The sequence below is a fragment of the Marmota monax genome, unplaced genomic scaffold (genome assembly GCF_021218885.2).
Source record: "Marmota monax isolate L192 unplaced genomic scaffold, Marmota_monax_Labrador192_F-V1.1 WCK01_AAM20220418_F8-fsc00028, whole genome shotgun sequence".
Classification (NCBI taxonomy): Eukaryota; Metazoa; Chordata; class Mammalia; order Rodentia; family Sciuridae; genus Marmota; species Marmota monax.
This window is the reverse complement of record NW_026694779.1, coordinates 10326731-10340823: the sequence shown is the minus strand read 5'-3', so window position 1 is coordinate 10340823 and position 14093 is coordinate 10326731.

Below are 14093 nucleotides of genomic sequence, written 5' to 3'. Positions count from 1 at the left end.
CATTAAAGTTTACAGCGCCAGGTTTGTCTTTATGTTGGTGCATTATACATAATAGCAAGATTCATTATGCCATATTCGTACACGCACAAAACATAATTTAATCAATTTCCTTCCTCTCTTCCCATTCCCTTTCTTCTTCCCTCCCCAATTTAATTGCTCTACTCTACAGATCTCTCTTCTGTTAATAGTAGTAATGCGTCATAATTATGCACATCTATCAGTAAGACTCACTGGGGTGTAAAACTCCATTGCGTATCCATACCATAGGATCTTTATCCATTTGTCTGTTGCAATGTACATAGCCTGATCCCATAACTTAGTTATTGTGAATTGCACTTCAACCACAGGTTTCAGATTGGCTTTTTGGTTTGCTTTTATCATTTCTAACTGTTTGGCGAGTTTCTTATTTATATCATGAATCGCTTTTTCTCATTTATTTGTACTATCTGTATTCTCTTGCATCTCATTGACATTCCTTAGGATCATTATTGTGAATTCTCTTTTTCAGTTATTGCATAGATCTCCTTCCAGTTGAGATCTAGGTGTGGAGAATGTGTTTTCCTTTTATTTCACGTGTTCTTATGCTGAGGTCTGCACATCTGGTGTAATGTTTGCCTCCACTAGTTTATGGAGTAGCTTTTTGAGGCAAAGATTTCTTTAGTGAGATGGGATTCAGGGAGTCAAATGAGTGGGTGCTTTGTCTTCAGTTATAGCTGAGCTCAAAACTTTCCGTGTCTGTGATTTCTTCACCTTTGATTGACATCACCAGTGTCTGCAGGTGCCTTAGTCCTCTAGACTGCAGTAGTTTGTGAAGGCAGTTGTTCAACCTTGCAGTGGATACAGATTTCCAAAGGTGCCCGTTCTCAGAGTCCAGAGAATTGACCACGGATGTCTCTGAGCTCTTGTGGCAGCTGCTGCCAGTCTTAGTTATGTGATACGTAGAGAGGACATCCTTGTGCACGACCCTCTGGATGAATGTGGGAGATGCTTCTGCCTTTGGCAACAGCAGCCGTAGTACCAGAGCCACAAGATGGAATGAGACTTTCTTCAGGTCCTCAGCCTGAGCACAGATGACCTTCTCAAGTCTGGCACCACCAGCCACCCTGGATTTTATGTCATGAGATGCAAATAGAAATAGGACCTTCCTTTAAATTCCGTGGGGTTATTTTAAGTGTTTCTGGTGGACAGACACAACTGTCTGTCCTGGTGGACAGACAGACACAACTGAATCCAGGACTTTGTACCCGCAGCTGCAGTCCCAAGGGCATCATTGGGACGGAGCAAGCACAGGTGGCCTTGGTGTTTGGGGGAACTGGTAGCTGTGTTTATGAAACAGTGTGTTGTGGTTGGGACTTTCTTCAGGTCCTATTGGACGGTCTTGGTTGATGCCAGTCTTTTGGCACCAACAGTTACTGCTCCCAGGCCCTGGGGGTGGGGGGGAAGAGAGCGTCCCAGATGGTCACAGTACAAATGCAGCTACAACAAAGGCAGGTGCTGATCCCTACGCTGGCTGAGGGGGGGGGGATGTCTTCTGCGTGGTGGAGGGCACACAGCCCCAAGTCTTTTGGCTGCATCAGGAGCCCAGGTGCCAGCCCCGAGGACAGATGGTGTGTAATGTGACTATAGCTTGGGTTCTCAGGGTGGGGGAGGCCCACCCCCTTGCTTGCTCTTTGGAGCAGAGCAGACCTTCTGAATCCACCCAGCTCTGCAAACTGGACGTACAAACCTGTGGTGGAATTACCTGCCTTTAGGACTGCATGTTGGCCTCTTCCCACTTCCCTGGTCCGGCCGTGTGGGGTCCCTCCACCAGGGAGCTGGGGTTGAGGTCACTATTTGCTTTACTCTTTTCCAATCCTCCATGATGTTTAGGGTTCCCCTCGCTTCTCGGGTTCTCCCTCAATCTCTGACCTCAAAGTACCACTTGTGCTTTATTGTTCTGGTTCTTCCCTGTGGCCCCACGGGGAGCCGTGTGGCTGTGACCTGCCATCTTGGATTCTCCTCCCCCACCAAAGCAATTCGTATGTGAAGTTTCTCGATGGAATGAAATTGACCAAATTAGGCTACGTACACCTATGAATGTACTAGACTAACTTTCACCTTTGTATTTATATAGCACTCAACTTTAAAAAAAAATGATACATAAAGAGAAAGAAAACCCAAGAGAGAGTCAGGGGGAGACTGCAACGGAGGGAACAGAGCCAATTATATTCCATGCACGTGTGATTATGTCAAAAGGAACCCTAGTATTATGTTTAACTCGAACGTACTGATAAAAACATAAAATTTCTTTCTTTAAGTCACCTGAACACATAAAATTTTCCAAAAAAAGGTAGAACATTTTTATGGCCACTCCATTCATGTCTACTCAGTTTTTTTCTGTATTTTTAAATATGTGCCCTAGGACAGGTTGATTGGCATGTCATGCCCCATCATGTGAAAGCCTTCCCTATGATTTTCTCTCTGAATTTCCCACCTTCCTAGCTCCCAGCCAGCCACAGCAAACAACCTACAATCTGGAAAACATATGTTCTTCTCTCAAGGCTCGATGGAAACTATATTTACTTTTGACTAAAACTTCTGATGCTTTCCCTGGGTGAAGCAGCTTGCTCCTTGAAAAGGAAGATCTTGCTTCCCTCTGTCTCAACATGATACTATCATTTTATGGCATGCATTTATTGATAAGCGTGCTCACTCTAAAAGTCAGGTGGCCTCATTATGCTGCCTAAAATACCGTTAGGAATCCTCAAGTACAGTTGTGCAGCTACCATAGAGTGGAGCCCCTTCAATTCAACACCCAGAGCTTAACAATTCTAGCAGAAAGACAACCTTCACCCCAGGAGTCCCAGGAGAAATTTCACGAGGGTTTCTTTATTTGCTCAAAGTTGGATTCAGCCACATTTAGACTCGAAGTGGGTGAGGGTGGGTCCCAGGGAGTTGGGGTCTTGATCAGCCTTGTCTGAACTGCAGGACAGAGAGTTGATGACAACTTTGTTGTCATAAACCAAAACCAACCAGCTGTTTCCAGAAATAGGGAAGAGAAGGGAGGCCGGTCACGCGAAACAACAACTTTGCACAATTTCTCACATGAAATAAAAGACTGGAGATGGATATTGGTGTTTTTTTTTTTTTAAACAAAGGTTTTCATGCTAAAATGCCAAAATTGAGCCCATAAAATGAAGACACATCATCCGTCACCTACCGAAACTTTTCAGAGCTCAAATTTTCTGAAACTCGGTTTTGTCTTGTTACATTTCCATATCAACAGGATGAATTATATCTTTGGAAATCTCAGTTGCCCTGCTCGATTGACTGAAAAAAAGAGCTAATAATTCACTGGGAAATGGCCTTTCTCTTTCTCTTTCTGTTCTCTATGTCTCTGTATGCCTATGGATCACATAGATGATGCCTTTCAATCCTTCTCAGAGTGTCCATTAAGGACCGGTGAGTACATAGGGTACCACTTCGAAGAGATTGGTAAATTTATTGAACGTTTCCCTTGGCCCAATTCATTTTCCAGCTCTTGCTTTCTCCGAACTCTTCCAAGAATGAGTGTGTGTGTATGCATAAAATCTTTGCATGGGTAAACATTTCCCAGGATGCCTCTTATCTATGGAAATGGCTTTATATTTGTTCAAATTTAGCATTTCCTCTTTTCCTCTCATCCTTCATTTATCTCCAAATTCTCTCACTCCCTGGGCTCTCCTGGAGGAGCTTAGACATAGTCTTCAGTGGTCTCCATTTCTCACTGGGTTCATCACTGCCGCCATGTTTTTTCGTAAGCTCATCATTTTCTCTAACTTCTTAAGAGATAATGCACTCTGAGCATCTGTGTTGACCTCTAACCCAATTCAAAGAATTACCTTGTATCCTGGCTTGTCACCCACTTACTCCACTGAGGCTACAGCCTAGTTATCCCTCGTCAAAAAATAACCCAAAGATTTTGCCTCCACCTCTGAAGACAATGTAATATAACAATGAAAACAATCAACATGTGTAAAACACAGGTGCCCAGGACGATGCTAAATTTGAACAAATACTATCTCGGTATTTCACGTGATTCTTATAACAACCCTAAGAGATAGACCCTATTTCCAATCTCCAGAGAAAATCAATGCTCAGAAATTTGAAGTGCGTGGACTCCTAGTAACATAGCTGAGCTCAATCCTGAGTCTCTAGCCCCTGTATTCAAAGCCTACGCTTCATCTAACTCCATTCTCACTGAGTACCCTCCATCCAATCAGCTCCCCTGTTGTACCCTTCCAAAGAACATCTGAAGAACTTGTAATTTGGGAAATCATCAGTTTAGCAAAACTCCAAGTAAAATCCACTTTTGCTCTCCTGGCTATTTCCTTGTAATATTGGCAATGAAACTTCATATTCTTTAAAGGACACTAATATCCTCCATCGTACATGATTTCCCCTTAGAACCATAACACTTGGAGTACAGGGACCAACTCTTGAGTAATCAGCCCCCCAAATAGCATCTTGCACATGATAGACTCGCCATTAATGTTTGTGTCTTGGTATGTTTGCCGTTGCTAAATCACAGTACCACCGGCGACACAAGTTATAAATAAAAGAGGTTTATTGGACTGACAATTTAGGTCCAGTGTTGGGGAATTGCATCTGGGGATGGATGGCCTTCTTTCTGGGTAGGGTTTTAGAGTGATGAAGGGCTTCACATGGTAGGAGTCAGGGAACATGCGAGAGACCTAGCCCAATCCACTTTTATAGCAAACGCACTCCCAAGATAACCCAGTAGTCAACGAATCCACTAATTCCATGAATGGATTAATCAATTCATGAGGTGAGGACCGTGATGGCCTCTTAGAGGGGGCAGAGAGAGAAGAGGGGAGGGGAGGGGAGGGGAGGGGGGATAGTAGAGGATAGGAAAGGCAGCAGAACACAACAGACACTAGTATGGCAATATGTAAATCAATGGATGTGTAACTGATGTGATTCTGCAATCTGTATACGGGGTAAAAATGGGAGTTCATAACCCGCTTGAATCAAAGTGTGAAATATGATATATCAAGAACTATTTAATGTTTTGAACAACCAACAATAAAAAATTTAAAAAAAAATACAGATTGTTGGGGCTGGTGTTGTGGCTCAGTGGTAGCGTGCTTGCCTAGCAAGCGCGAGGCCCTGGGTTCAATCCTCAGCACCACATAAAAACAAATAAAGGTATTGTGTCCAACTACAACTAAAAAATAAATACTTTAAAAAAAAAGTCCCACTTTTAACATCCCTTAAAGATAATTGGATTTCAACCTGAGCTTCAGAGAGTCAACCTATATTCGAACAACAGAAGTTTCCTTAAGGAATAAATTGAGCAAAGATTGTTTTATTGAATGTCATACAACATGATAGGTTCTTACTACCCAGAAGTTGGCTAGGTGGAAACAATTTCGAGTCTCACTGCTGAGTCTCCTTTTTCCATTCACCCTCTGAAGTCGTCACATGGTCTTTTCCTAGTTAGACACAGGCATGTTGTCTATAGGAGGCAACTTGTGAAAAAAATATAATGCAAACTTTACGTGTATACGTCCCCTAGCCTCCACGAAGATTAAAGTAGTGTTTTAGGAAATTCTAAAAAAGAATATTACACAGGATCCATCAAAAGGGCAGTCTTCTCCCTAGCAACTAGTTTACTTTAAAAATGACACACTTCGTCCACCATCTCTTGGGCAACCAGCATCAGTAAGATTTGGAGTATTCCACCTACGAGACCTAAAGTGATTTTGTTCATGTCAGAGATGTGAGTGATTCCTGGAGATCTCCTGACGTCTCATCCTCGGCTCCTCACTGATTTACCTTATACATTTACCAGTTACACGGAGAAGCTGGATCTTGCTCTCTGCTTAAAGCGCACTGCAAGGCCTAACACTCAGGGGACAGCGCCCTGCGATCTTACTTTCCATTAGTCCAAAGTTACCTTCTTCTTGTCCAGATTCATAAGTCCAAAAGAAGAACAGAGGAGGAAGGAAAGGAGTCAGAAATAGTCCCACACGGAATAATTTTGACAATGTTTTGCTTTTCCCCCCCCAATAGATAGTATTATTTGTTGATGTTTACTTTATAATGGATACTTGAGAGTTGTGCATGCAACGGGGTACCCTGTTATGATTTCATGCATGTGGATCTTGCACACATGTTTAAATCAGGTTAAGCATGTTTATCTCCTCAAACATGGATGATTTCTTTATGGGGAAGAATTTCAAATTTCTTTTCTCCTGGGTTTTTGAAATGCACCACACAATATTGCTTGAGTGTGGAAGTCTCAGGAACCCAGGCAAATTCTTTCCTATTGAGACCCAGGTCTTACTCCACTAGAGCATATTAAACAATGTGGAGTGTTGCCTGGTGCTGTGGCCCACACCTCTAACCCCAGAGGCTCCGGAGGCTGAGGCAGGCAGATTACAAATTCACAGTCAGTCTCAACAGCAATTGAGTGAGGCCCTAAACAACTTAGGAAGACTGTCTCAAAATAAAACTTAGAAATGGCTGGAAATGTGGCTCAGGGGTTCAACACCCCTGCTTCCAACCCTGGTTATCCCTCACCCCCCCAAAAAAAAAAAACCCCACTGAAACTAGGGCTGGGTCTCCAGGATGCATGATTGTCTATGATTAGCTCATTCACAAGCAGGGTAATCAGTTAGGGTGTGGGTCTTTACCCCCAAATGTGCCAGGTCTCTTTAGGGAAGGGATCTCATCATCGAGGTGAAGATAGAAAGCCACTGGGTGCATGCACTGCTGAGCACACATGCACTTGTTTCAGAATTATTCCTAACCAGCTCTCCTCTGGGCTTCACGTTCTCTATTGACAATTAGACCCATTAGGCATGGTCAAGTGTGCATCTCCGGTGACAATGCTCATAATCACAACAGATCATCTGGCCCCTGAAATGTCATGTCTTTATGATAGGATTGCACTGTGCTTGTAAATTTGAAGCCCAGCAATATATATATATGATATTCCCTCTTTAGCAAACTTGAGTCCTGTTTGCCCTAATATTGTGGCCGTGCTTAGGTGTTCTCGATGGTAGATGATGTGGGATAGAGGTGTTCTCAGTTGGCTCCTGTTTGGTTCATAATTCTACAAATGCATGTCACTCAATCCATCAGCCAAATATTGAGCTCACTGCGCTCTGTGCACAGAGACAGGGTCCTCGCCCCCCCCCCCACCACCACTTTCCAGTGGCCTTGAAGTTTTACTAGGAAGAGGAGACTTGCACAGGTAAGAAAGAAACTCAGTGTCAATGGCAGGCAAGGGATTCGAGTGCTGAGAGGTGATGGGGATAGGAGGGCATGTTTCACTTCCTGGGAGAAAAAGCCACCTGCATAGACAGTGACCAGAACAGGTGTCACAGTAAGCTGGGCGGACAGATCAGACTAGGATGAATTTAGATGATCCCAGGGCTGGGGCTGGGGCTCGGTGGTGGAGCGCTTGCCTGGCGCGTGTGAGGCCCTGGGTTCCATCCTCAGCACCACATTTAAATAAAGACACGAAATAAAGGTCTCGTGTCCGTCTACAACTAAAAATATTAAAAGAGGAACAGAACGTCATAGGCAGAGGAAAGAGTATGAAAGAAGGAAAGAGAAGGAAATGATTCTAACATTGGTTTTTATCGAGCATGGGCTCTGTGGGAGGCAGCCTGCTGAATATTTGATGTGTAAAATTCACTCAGAGAGAAATTAGGACAAAATTAGAGATGTTGTTGGAAGAGCTTGAAAGAATCAGGAAGGTGGTCTGGGCTGTGGTTTTGGTTCTGCCCGTAGGTGATCTTTTATCACACTAAGATCTTCTCCCTGTAAGTTCTGCTTTTTTATTTTATTTTATTTTTTAATTTGATAAATGAATGGGGTGTTCTAGAGAAATCTGGAAGTTTCCTCCTATTCTGATTCTATGGAAAAAATGTCAACACAGGGAAAATGATTTAGTAACAGTTGAAAATGGATTGGAAATGCTTGTTAGGCCTTGGCTCTTCTGCACTGAGATAGTCGAATCATTCAGTCACTGAATAGCATGTTCGGGGGATTTTCCCAACTCATATCATTTTTTTTTGGGGGGGGAGGAGGGTACAGAGGATTGAACTCAGGGGCACTCGACCACTGAGCCACCTCCCCAGCCCTATTTTATACTTTATTTAGAGACAGGGTCTCACTGAGTTGCTTAGGGCCTCGCTATTGCTGAGGCTGGCTTTGAACTCGCCATCCTCCTGCCTCAGCCTCCCGAGCCTCTGGGATGATAGGCGTGCACCACTGCGATTGGCTCATCTCATTGTTTTTATATTTGGATTTTGTGAAAACAGAGCCAGGACTTAGTTATGTGTGTTACATAAGGTCCATAAGGGAGGGGAGGGGGTGTGAATGAATAAATAAAATGCACAGTGGCTGTGGGACTCGGGGGATCAGGTGCCCTGTCTGAAAGCGGAGGTCACTGCTGCTTGCTGTCAGTTCTTGGATGGGTGGGAACGTCACCCTGTCCCATGCTTTTCAGCAGTGGAGACAGGGAGCTATGCCTATCTTTAGGACTGCACCCATCCATGGTACTTTTCACACATCAACCCGTGACTCTTAAAGCCTCTCTCTGTTCATTTCAGGGAAGAGGGCTTTGAGCCTCAGAGCAGTGAAGTAACGTATCCAGTTTTTTTGCAGACATCGAGAAAGGAGGAAGATGGCCATGCACGGTGGAGCACGATGGCACACGCCTGTCATTCCAGCAGCTTGGGAGGCTAAGAGTGGAGGATCGCGAGTTCAAAGCCAGCCTCAGCAAAAGCGAGGCCCTAAGCAACTCCGTGAGACGCTGTCTCTAAATAAAATACAAAATAGGGCTGGGGAGGTGGCTCAGTGGTCACGTGCCCCTGAGTTCAATCCTCTGTACCCTCCTCCCAAAGAAGTGTATCATGCATAAGGTGGGGAGGGGCAGGGAGGAGGAATGAACTACAGTTCTGGGCCCGCAGGTGGAACAACAGGTGCTGGGGACACTGTGCTGCCGGACCTAGGTAGAGGCTCTTCCTCATCTCTCTCTCTGGGTGGCTTTGATCCTTTGGCGCAGTCAGCTGTCTGCTCTGACCTCAGTGGAGATGGAGGCCCATGCACATCTGGAGCATCAGTTGGATCAGAGCACAGCCCCGATGTCCAAGTCAACTATCACTGGCATTTCATGCTGACTTCTGTGGGTTTTAATAATTGCATATTCTTCAATGTTCGTGTTATTTATCTGGCTGGCTGGTGCAGGGCCCATGCCATCCCTGGTCACTGCCCACCCAGCCACATCTCCTGCTCTATCTTGCCCACCTGTGACGACTCTCAGCAATAGCAGCTGTCAGAAAGGAATTCCAAACCTAAGGCCTCCCAAGTGTGCATAGTTGATATCAAAGCCTTTGACATGATAAACGGTTTTCTTTTCAAGACATACTGGAGCCAGAGCAGTGGAACATACATGTCTTTAATCCCAGCAGCTCTGGAGGCTGAGGCAGGAGGATCGAGAGTTCCAAGCCAACCTCAGCAATTCAGCGAGGCCCTAAGCAACTCACTGAGACCCTGCCTCTAAATAAAATCCCAAAGGGGCTGGGGAGGTGGCTCAGTGGTTAAGTACCCCTAGGTTTAATCCCTGGTACCAAAAAAAAAAAAAGAGAGAGTAGAGAATAGCTCTCAAAGTGTGTATGAAATAGTTGACTATGAAAATCCTGGACTATGTATTTTTCCTCTCATCCTCAACAAAGTCAAGAGCTTTACAGAGTCCACTACCCGCCCACCTGTTCAACATCTTCAGCTGTATCCTGCTGGGAGTTGACTCTCAGGCCCGTAACCACTTTATAATCCGAGCCACTTGAATCAAGATTCCTGTCCTGGACGATGCCAGGTTTTTTCCTTCCATTTGGTACCAGATTCTTCTGATAGACTGTTTGCTGAAAGTTTTGCCCCTATATTTTCTCCCCAATGATTTCTTGTTTCCTGAGTTCCTCCAGATTAATACCTAACAGCTGTTTGTCTATCATGTGAAACTCTTACATAATTAAGACTTTCTCGCTCGCAGCCATTTATTTTCAAACCTGGATTGAGCTAACTTGTTCCACAGTTTGGAGAAAAGTTCTTTTTTGTTTCCAGTGTCATTTCTTATGCATGCTCAAAAATAAAGACGACTTAATGGACGATGATATATCCCCTGGCCTATAAATATTAATGTGAGTGCCATTAGCTGGAGTGGAACACATTCATTGGCGAACATTTCTCAAGAATATAAATGTTAATTTATTTTTTGCTTTAGAGAATGTATTCTTTGCATTTGGAATCATTTCTGCCTAATTGGTATCAGCTCTTCTCACATAAATAAATGATATAAACTAAACTCAAATTACCAGCCCCCCCAGTGACCCAGGAGAGGCCGAGTTCTGGAACCTTCCTGGACCTTACCACTGATTACGACAGGCATGACCATCCCACTAATGAGATGAACCCTTTTGGTTGACACCGTGTGGCTTTGATGTCGAAGCGCAGATAGAACTTTGTGGAGCTTCTTTCTTCCTGAAAATATTTCATTAGGTACAATTAAAATATACAAAAAAAAAAAGGAGATGCTCATTCTACAGCTTATTGTCGACCATTATCTAAACCATCCACAAATAAATCTAAGTCAAATTGACCCCCTTGATCTGACCTGATTCCATTTACCTATCTATACTGACTGCCTGTCTAATTCTGGCTTCCTGGGGATCGAGTTAGAGTTAGCATCTTGGAGTGGACATGTTCTCTTTGACTGAAAGTTTCCTAAGTGAATGTAAAATAAAAATAATAATGATTAACCACATCAGCTGTGGCATCTGTAAAAAGTTGGATTGGGATGAGTAATTGATTAAAATAGATAGTCATCATTATATGGGGCTTAATAGTTAAAACAGGAAGTTGAAAGTGTTCAAAAGCAGGAATCTGTCCTAGGATTCAGAGTGGTGGTTGTAGCACAAAGAATTTAGTCTATGTGGGTTTTAGGGGCTGCTTCTCAAATATAATAGCTGACATTATTTTTTAAAAAAAGAGGCTACAGCCAAATATCGCTCATGCATTCAATAATCTAATTAGGAGAACTTGACTGCAGGCATGAGTTGGCTGATTTGGGGATATGAAGAGTTTTTGAGAGACAGTTCTGAACTCTGCATCTTCAGAGCACGCATAAATCCCTTTGGGGAGCCCCTCTCTGTCTCTCCATTTCTCTGTCCCTTGTAAGTTCATAGGATATGAACAGCCCAGAAGCACCGGCTGCTGTTTGTCCTGACTGGTGAGCTGAGGAAGCCTGCAGACACAGAATAAACAAGACTCCTGGCATTTCTTACCTATGTGCATTATCAAGCGTGCACCATGTGCACGTGCTATCTTGTGCACATATTCTATTAACTTCTTTTAAGTCAAAGGTAGCTTGATCTGTTTGCCTCATCCCCTTGTTTCACAGGGGTGCACGTTTGGTCTGAGAGAGACATGGTACAAGCTGCCCAAGCAGCAGCTGGTGCATAGTAGAGGCAAGTTCTGCTACTGAGCACTCTGTCTCTAGAACTTAGCTCTTCAGAACCCTCCCTTCAAACTCTGGATATGAGCACAAGCAAACAGATCCACTGGGATCTGATGGGTGGAGTAAATTAATGGTTGATGGCTCTGTTCAAAGTAGAAATAAATGCAGTGAACTCCATAGATGATTTAATTGGACAGAAAAGTATCCTTCATGGTGGATTATTCTGTTCAAAGTAGAAAAATAAATGCAATACATTTCATGCATTCTTCAACGTTTTAAAGATTTAAAGGTTAATCCTGAGGTTACATATCACCTGAGTGATATAGAAAATAAAAATTTTCTTTCCTTTTATTTTTTTTCTGAATTTCTAAAAACTTTAGTATAAAGATCCCGGACCTTTAACCAGGTAGTTGTTGCAAAAATAATTAGTGGAAGCAGTTATCCATTTGCCCTTCTCCATTTCTCAATCTTCCCTGCTTATATGCTGGAGCTAGTCAGGTAGCTTGAGCCAATGGGTGGTGGCAGGATGTGACAGGCTGTAGGTCTGGGCTGAATTATATCATCCTTTCCTCTCTTTCCCTTGTGGTGTCCATACCAGCCATTGCTAATGGACATGACACAGAAGGGCTACAAGACCCAGAAGGGTTGTCTCAAATCCCACCATGCACTGGAATTCATTTACATACTACTAGACACAGAAGGGCTGCCCCATATCCCAGCATGCACTGGAATTCATTTACATACTACTCCTGTTTGGCTCCTAATTGGCTGTTTTAGTCAGCTATCTTTTTATTGTTGTGTCCCCAAAGACCTGACAAGAATAATTAGAGGAGGAAAAATTCATTCTGAGTCTCATGGTTTCAGAGGTCTTAGTCCATCCATGGTCAATTCCATTCCTTGGGTTCTGAGATGAGGCAGAACATCATGGCGGACGTGTGTGGTGGAGGAAAGCTCATGGCCTTGATCAGGAAGCAGAGAGAGAGCTCCACTCAATTAAGACAAAGTATATATCCCCAAGGTATGCCCCCCTGTGATCCACCTGCTCCAGCCACACCCTACCTGCCTACAGGCACCATGCAGTTGATCCCTATCAGGGAACTAACATGCTGATTAGGTGAAGTTCTCTTAACCTAATCATTTCACCTCTACCCTCAGGGGCTTGTTGAGGATACCTCACATCTAAACCATAACACTAACTGAGGTTTGCAGGTGCTTATTCTGCTCCATGGGCTAGCCTTATCCGACTCCTAGGGAAGTTTAATTATCCATAGGTGAGAAGGGAATACCCATGATTCATCCATGCACTTTCTATTTATTTATTTATCTATCTATTTATTTGTGGTTCACCTTGGAGCAAACCTTTCTTGGAAAACAGAATTCGTTTTACATGCAATAACCCACGGCGGCTACCAACATCCCAGGCCTCTGGTAACCTCAGATCATAGAAACTGAAGATGTCAGTGTGTGTCTGATTAGGGAATGGTTGACTGTTACCTGAAGCCTTCCATATGTGATAGCAGAAGTCGCTCTCCTCCGTAGTGAAGGGGTGTTCCGTGTCCCAGAGCTAAACCGCTCTGGGACAGAATTCCAGGAAAAACCACAGCCATTGGCTCGGACACTTTGGCAAGGATTCCTTGAGGTCCAAGTTTCACCCTCAAAAAAAAAATATGAAAAATGAAAAAGTCATTTTGTCATCCTTTCTTCTCTGTTCTAAAAAAAATATGTCTCCTTTTAAGTGTTTGAGATTACAGATCTGCAGCTAATATCCAAATAAACTTCTGTGTCATCCAATCCCCGGAGATGTACTGCTTCAGAATGTATAAATATTTAAGGATGTTTAAAGGATGTCTCTTAGGTTTTATGTTATAATCTGGGAATTTACTAGAAATATCTGGGGAGGGGCTGGGGTTGTGACTCATCAGTAGAGTGCTCACGTAGCACGTGCGAGGCCCTGGGTTCGATCCTCAGCACCGCATAAAAATAAATAATTAAAATAAATGTATGTAAAATAAAAAGAAATATCTGGGGAAGTTAATACCCCCCCCACTACCTATTAAAGGCCCCCAAATCTTGTCTCAGATACAAATAAGATAGTTAAGGGTCTCCACTGAGAAGATTACTGGGTATCTCAGGCCTCCTGGTCACACATCAATCCTTCCTCATAAAAATAGTGCACATACCTAAAGGAAATATCGAATGCCAAATAACGACAGCACCGGCCAATCTGACATCCTCTATTGTGAGGGTTTGTCACCCTGGCTTTCCAATCATTTTCAAATCCCACCTGCTTTCAGATCCTTCGAAGCTGGCTTTCTATTTTGCTAGGATTTGCTCCATAGAAAATAAACAGATGGGGCTGAAAAAAATCCAGAAATACAAATGGGGTAGAAACTGCCGCAGGCTTTTGAACAGCATCAAAACAAGTTGTGATTTTTTTTTTTTTTTTTACTTTTTCCTGTTTGACAAACAAATCTCCTGAAACACAAAACCGCAGTAGGCTTTCCCTCTCAGCCACCGTCCAGTAAGTTTTATTTTGTCTTGTTTCTCTTGAAATCCAAAGCTAATTTTAGGATTCTTTATTTTT